We start from the raw sequence: 7,537 nt of genomic DNA on the forward strand, positions 1-7,537 counted from the left end.
TTCAGACAGGAGTCACATCTCAGAGGGCTTAGAACCAAAAGGCCACTATTATACTGGGGCATAATTTAATCACTGCCATTCCCAAGGCCTTCCAGTTTCAGCACAAAGTATGGAATTACCACATTTAGTCTTTTTTCCACCTAAATAACTGATAATAAAGTCAGAAAACTCTATGTATAATTTTTGTGACTGATGTTTTTATTTCTTCCTCTGATTTTCACTAACCCTGGAGTGTGACAGATGTCTCTTTGCTCTGCCTGTACCCCTGATGTATTGCCATCAGTACAATGTCAAACCAGGGTCATTCCTACCTGTATTCCCCAAACCAAGGGTATGTCCTCCTGGAGATCCTTAACAGGAACAATATTAGTTGTAAAATAGCACCTTTCCTCATTTAGGGTTATTTCATAAATAATATTCTATACATCTACACATTTAAACAGCCTCAGAACAGCAAGAAGAGTGAAAGTCATCATAGACCCTTTTTAACAGCAAGAGGGACTCCCTGGCCTTTATATGGAAAACATCAACAGAACAAGTCACAGGAAGAAACGTGGTTTTCAGACAAGCTGCAGGAAAACAGGGTAAGGAGTTGTGCATTACAGGACAACCATAGGAGATGCTGGGTTTTCATCATCCAGGATGTTGCATCCAACATATATTCCAGGCCAGGCCCATAAAGTCATGTTACCTGCTGGCTCTCTTATCCAAAGCACTCAGGGAAATAGTAAGGCAGGCTTGGGAAAATACCCTGTGCACCTTCCAAGCACCTTCTGATTAACTCTGCCTGCCTGGTTTTCCCAAGTCAATTGCGAAGAGCCAATGCTGCGCGAATTTAAACGCGCAACAAGAACGAAGTGAGCGAGTGTGGAAATCAGGAACTTTGTAGAAAAAGACAAAATGAGATATTTATTAAGGAAAAGAAATGTTTTCACTCGTTACTGTCCGGACAAAAATATCTCTATTGAACATGCATCTATTTTACTCTGTGATAAAAATGGTCTACTCCAAGCAAGAATGTTATTTCCCAGCATTAACATCAGGGCCTTCAGAAGAAGGACTGACTGACCAGTGATTGGTCAAATCAAACCCCAAAATGATACGATAAGTTTTCTAAAGAAAAGAAAAAATTCTAAAAACTCTCCAGACCTTATTTTTCCTTCACCACTCAGATTAGAAGAACTCCAAGACACACCTCAGAATCATACACGCGGAGAAAGCAGGGTCCCTATGTGACGGAGCTCGTTAGGAACCACACAGAAAACATTCCTCAAGTTCTCAAAGAACAGCAACTCAGAATGAACCTGGAACTTAAGTCTATTCATTGCTCTGAACAGTAACTGAATCTGGCTTTTAATTTCAATTTAAAACAGGAATATATCTGGTTATAGCTTCCCAGAAACAGGTCACCTCAGATTTCAGTGGATTTCATGGTCCCTTCCCTCCTCCTCAAGGAACAGCAGGCGAGGAGATGCCAGGAGTGCTGGGAAGAGTGTAGGATCCAGGACCTCCAATCAAGGTGCCACCAACCACTCCAAACCTCTTCCACAGCTCACAGTACCTGTCAAGGGCCCCTGCCCAAAATGCCATGTAGATCAAATCAGGTGAGGCGTATCAGATGGGTCCAATGTATCAGACCAAAGCTGTCATCAGTCTGACCTGGAACTACGTTGGGATAACTCCAGTCCCTGGTGGACGTGGACTACAGCAGATCTTGGAAAAAACCAAACCCACCACTGCTTCAATTCCCTGTCCAGATGATTTCACAGGGATCCCATATGGACTTTCTGAAAGCATGTGAACACTTATTAATTTTATTCCCCATCCACCTGCTTTTATCACAATGTCACATGTCTCCCAAAGACAGACTGCCACACTCCAGATTCTGAACAGGAACTTACACATCCCATTTTGTCTGCTCATCCCCCTTCCTGTACTTCTAACTATCAGAAGCAAGAGCATCAGCTTCCATGATGACATTAGAACTACAGAGAAGAAAAATGAAGACATTCCTTAAAATATTTTTAACAACAATCCCTTAATTGCTTACCCTCAGGAAATGCTGGAAGCAACCTGAAATTATAAATATCTCACTTGATGGGGCCTAGCCTTGGTAGGAGTTTCCTGCACCTGGCATATTCAAGATTATGGCAGATATTACCACTAGTAACTGCCCACAACATCTGGAGTTTGGATCCCAAGTCCCCCTCCTCTCTACAAGCAGCTTGAAACCTAATTATGTGTTTCCAGTAAATGTCCCTAAATCCTCAAGCCATGAGAAGGAGATTCATAAGGAAAATTCTCTGAAAACTGACCCAGGCAAAGGCCCACATAAATAAAACTGCACAGCAACAGAAAAACCTGCTAAGATATAAAATAAGTAATGGCAGATGGAAAGGAAAAGATTTCTTCAAATTTTCATTTGAAGTACAGCCAAAAAATTAAAGACATAAAAGGGGAAATGCAAAGAGAAGACCTCTGTGAGTTTTTGCTTTTTGGAACTGCATAATAGGTCACTGTAATGACATCAGAGAACTCTGGGCTTTTCCCTTCCCCACTGCAAGACATGAGCACTCCAGAGGTTCTGTATATTCAGTTTTTCTACAGATTGTTCTTTAAAATCACAAACGTTCCAGAATCCCTGACACCGAACACAACTTCAGTAAGACCCAGATGAAACCAAGGAAGGACTGTGAAGTTCCCTGTGACCAAAGCAGAAGCAGAACGGTGTAAGTGCTCCTAGAGCGAGCTGTTAAAACCAGTTCCTGACAGATATACAAATACATATTCTCAGAGGGAAAGAGGAAGCACAGAAGGCAGCAGGGAGAAACAAGGGGTGCTGGTGCTTTTCTGTCACTGGTCTTAGATACTGCCTGTCATTGCAGCCAGATTCACTGAACTATTTTCTTGCATCACTCATTGGTCAGAAGCCATCACCACAAAAATACAGTTAATGAATGCAGACTTATGTCACAAAACAGAAAAAAAGATTTCTTAGTGATGCTTTGCAAAGAGGTAACCAAATGCCACTGGGTTTTTTGTTTGCTCAACCATTCACCCAACAAAGTTTAGATCATGGCACTGAAGTATATTAAAAAGAAAAATAAATAAAGAGCCCAATCTTTCATTGAGAAACTCTATTCTCATTACAAAACCCTTCAGCAGATTATGAAAGAGGAGATGGCAGCTGCTAATTTAACTTGGGCCTAGAGGACTCGTTCCGTTTGCACCCCTGTGCACCACAAACCTTCAATTTTCTCCTTTCAATACTTGCACAAGAAGATGAGAAACTTGCACCCAGAGGAAAAAGGCACTTAAATTTTACTGAATTTGGCCCTACAACACACTGGCACTGAAGACACTTCACCATTAATGAAAGAGGCAGAAAAGGGCTTTAAAAAGGCACATTTCAGTGCAATGCAGATACAAGATAAGTGGAATTAGGAGGAGTTGCCAGGACAGAGGAAATTTGAACATATGCTAAAACAATCTTTTTCATGTTCTCCCAAAAAAACCCCGATGTATCACCAATGCATTAAAACCCCACAATTAATGCCACTAATTAGAATTAACTACTCTATGCACAAGAAAAATGGTAACCCTTTTTACTGGCTACCATCACTTTCTTAAAAACATATAAGCAATCTTTTGGGGCACTTTCTGGAACACAGGTCTTTCTCTCAGTTTGTATGGCCTGAAACAGGAAGCAAAGTGCCTCTGAAGGTAAAACATGCACTTTCCAACAACTGTGCTTTGTACGTTTTTATTGATTAAAACAGTATTTCAACTGAGCTTCTAAGGAAACCCTAAGATATCACAACATTCAAACTCCTTTCTTTCAAGACTCAAAGCAGCCACTGGTTAACCAACCAGCATCACCACAGAGCATAAGTACTTCTTAATTCAAATCACTTCAATTATCAGAGCACCTGGAAAACAACTTCTTTAGGTTAAAAGAAACAGTGCAATGCTTCGCTTTGGTCCTGGGCATTGGTGATGTTCCTCATCCCTCCCTCTGGATTCTGCCATGACCCATCTGTCCCACGGCCCAGGTGGCCACACCTGAGACAGGGGATGGGCTCACTGCAGGACTCTGTACCATCTGCTGATAAGGTGGGGGTCACCTCACACAATCCCAGTGATGGCCAAGCTGCACACTCCCACTCCTGGAAAATGTCTTTTCCTCAGGCCAGTGGGGAGCAACAGAAGATCCTCATCTTCCCAGGCAGAGGCAAAGCCAAACAAAGAGGACTTGCACAGCTCAAGAGCAAACTGTGAGGGAAATCAGTTAATGTATTAAAACTACCTTAAATTAAGCCCCCTGCTTGTGGTTTGACAGGAGAGCAGTGAAGTTACCAGCAGATGCCAGTTTCATGCTCTGGGCAGGTACTGGAGTGCTCAGTCCGGATATAAGCTCTGCAGAAAAGTTCTGGCAACCCATTCCCAAACATACTGAAAAATATTTTGATCTGGTTATTAACATTAATGATCCTTAAAAAAAGATTAAAAACTGGCAAACTGCTAAGAGGAAAATATGGGAAATATCAGAGGCCAGTTACAGCACTGTTGTTCTAAGTCAAGTCGTTCAATGGATAGACAGGGTCTGCTGAAGGCCCTTCCAGCCTCCAGTTGTGCCTGCTTTCCCAGAGAGGATATTCTGGCAACTGAGTTCATAAATTCAAAAAGTAAGAGTCAGAACAGCAACTTTTATATTTAACCTAAAACATGATTTCTTAACTAATCCAGTTAGACTTCCATTCATTTTCCTTATCACACTGCTTAACACAGACAAAAAAAGAGGAACTACAATGAGTAACAGCATCAGTGCTGACAACCACCACCTGCCAAATGCAGAAGCTGTGAGGCCAAGGGGTCTCAACATCAACATTCGTGCTGTCAGGCTCGTGGAATCCCAGACTGGTTTGGGCTGGAAGGGACCTTGCAGATCATTTAGTTTCAGCTCCCTGTCATGGGCAGGGACACCTTCCACAAGACCAGGTTGCTCCAATCCAGTCTGGCCATGAACAGCTCAGGGACGGAGCAGCCACAGCTTCTCTGGACAACTTGTGCCAAGGCCTCGCCACCCTCACAGAGTGAGAGAATTCCTCCCTAGTAGTTTTCTGTCAGTGTGAAGCCATTCCCCTTTCTCCTGTCACTCCAGGGGCTGGAGTCTTTTAGGCACTGGAAGGGGCTCCCTGGAGCATTCTCTTCTCCAGGCTGTACAAGCCCAACTCTCTCAGCCTGTCTCCATAGCAGAGCTGCTCCAGCCCTGGGAATATCTTCGTGCCCTCCTCTGGACTTGCTCCAGCATGAAAGTTCTTAAGTCATACCCTGATACTGCTCCATATTTTCCAAAGTATGATGATCCAAACTCCCTTGCTGACTCCATGGGTGCCTTCACGAAGCACGGTGAGAATGGTGCAAGAAGCTTGTCCACACCACAGCTGCATTCCAACCCCTGTTCCAACCATCCACTGCAAACACAAGCCTCTGGCAGGCTCCAACCATCCTGGGCAACTTCCCTGCTGCAGCCAGGTCGGTGGTGGTGCCACCTCAGCCACAAACCACATCAGCTGCCAGCGACCACTGCAAACCAGGACACACTACCTAATGGAGCGGGAAGTGGATCACTGGGTGCTTGGGAAAGACTGAAACAGGGTTTATGCTTCCTGGGAATAATCAACAGGGACTACGGTCTACACTAGGAGACAAAGCATGCTACAGAACATTACTTTTTGCAGACACTCACTGATAAATGATGATTAAATATAGTACATGGCCACCCTGTGAAGAAGGAGAATCTTCCACTTGAGCCTCCAGCCTGCAATTTTTCAATGTAACACATCCAAAATTTAGGAATAACATGACCACGTTGCTGCATCTTCCCTTACATTTAAATGCTGCAGACAATCCCTACGATGAAATAAATGAGGGAGGGAAAGAAGTATTTATTTATGCTTACAAAAAGCTGTTTGGCTGAAAATCCCATGTCCAAACCCAGAGTTCCCCACAGAGCAGATTCTGCACTGCCAGCAACATGACGAATTTCTCCAAAGCCCTTAGAGCATGGTGAGAAAACCATAGGAAGCTGTTCAATAAAAATAAACTTCTTTTCATCTTACATTCTATATATTAATGTCAATTTCTCTTCCACTCCAGCTTTTGCTTCCCTTCTTTTTTCCCAACCAGGGCATAGCATACTTGATTTATTAGGGCTAATTCATTAAAGCAAATGAATTTGGCATCTATTTCTCAGGATCCCTTAGTCAGATTAGGATTCTACCATATTCTATCAAAAGCAAACACAAATGCAAACACTGATCCTAAGCAACCTGAAACCAACAGATGCCTGAGAAGCTGAAAACGCCTCTAATGAAATTGCAGTCCAAAGAATAAATTCCACTTCAAGGAGGCTGCTACAATTCAAGAATTTAAATAGGTCCAATCCTGATGCATTTCCAAAGGAAATCCTTGCAGCCCTGCATACTTTGGAGAGCTTAATTTACCCAGAGAAATGGGTGAACCACCACTGCTCAGCCACTGGGTGACTGCGGCCTGCAAGTTTTTGCTTCAAAAGCAGCAAACTAACACAGTATTTAAGCACACACACAGCAGTTCCCTTTCCTGATGATAAGCTGGCACAAGGCAAATATCAGCAGGGAGAATTAGATTACTTCACACCAGTCTGAGATGATGTACCAAATTCATGCCCTTTTTTTTTAAGCCTTACTGCAGCACAGACAGCTCAACAGCAACGTCTCACAGTGCACGAAAATTAACACCCCCATAAAAACAAACCTAGAAAAGATAAAACCCTTTGGCTTCCCCTCTTATGTCAGACAGGATGGCCTTCACCTTGCTCCCCAGGGAGCACCAGCTCCATCAGTGCCCACACTCCACTAATAAACTCAAGGCTTTGTGTCACTGGTGTGGAACAGTCAGGTATTGATACAGCACAAAAGCAGGAGCGAGGCGCTATCAGGGAATCCGCTGTCTCCGTTCGGTCCAGTTGCATTCCGTATCTCCAGAATTACCTGACTGGAATTCTTAATTTGAGAGCCAGAAGACACTGCACGAATAAACAGAAATATGCTGCCTTTGCAAGTTTCACGGTATAAAGCCTGGATTTGCTTCCCGCTGCTGGTACGTCATTCATTAAGCACCTCATCAGCCGAGCGGCTACTAATTATTTTGTTAAAAATTTAGCAGGACAATGTAGGGAAAGGGAAGGGAAAATCACGCCGGCTTCTGGAGCGAGCCAGGGTGATTCACGGCTCCCACACATACAGATGACTTTCATTTGGAATTCACCTTCCCAGGCCTTTTGTTCGGGGTTTTTCCCCCCTGCTCCGAGGAGGATGGGGAGAGGGAGGGACGCGGGCCCCGCACCGCCACCGGGGACCAGGGCGGGGGGTTCCCGGGGCGGGGATGCTCTGCGGGCGATGCCCCCGGGCAGGGAAATGCCGGCGGGCAGGAAGATACCGGCGGGCACATCCCACCCTCCCCCGGTCCTCCCGCCTCGCCGCGCCCCCCCCCC

Source organism: Corvus kubaryi, unplaced genomic scaffold (assembly GCF_017639235.1).
Source record: "Corvus kubaryi isolate FWS band 111438036 unplaced genomic scaffold, C.kubaryi_AGA036_p1.0 134, whole genome shotgun sequence".
Lineage (NCBI taxonomy): Eukaryota > Metazoa > Chordata > Aves > Passeriformes > Corvidae > Corvus > Corvus kubaryi.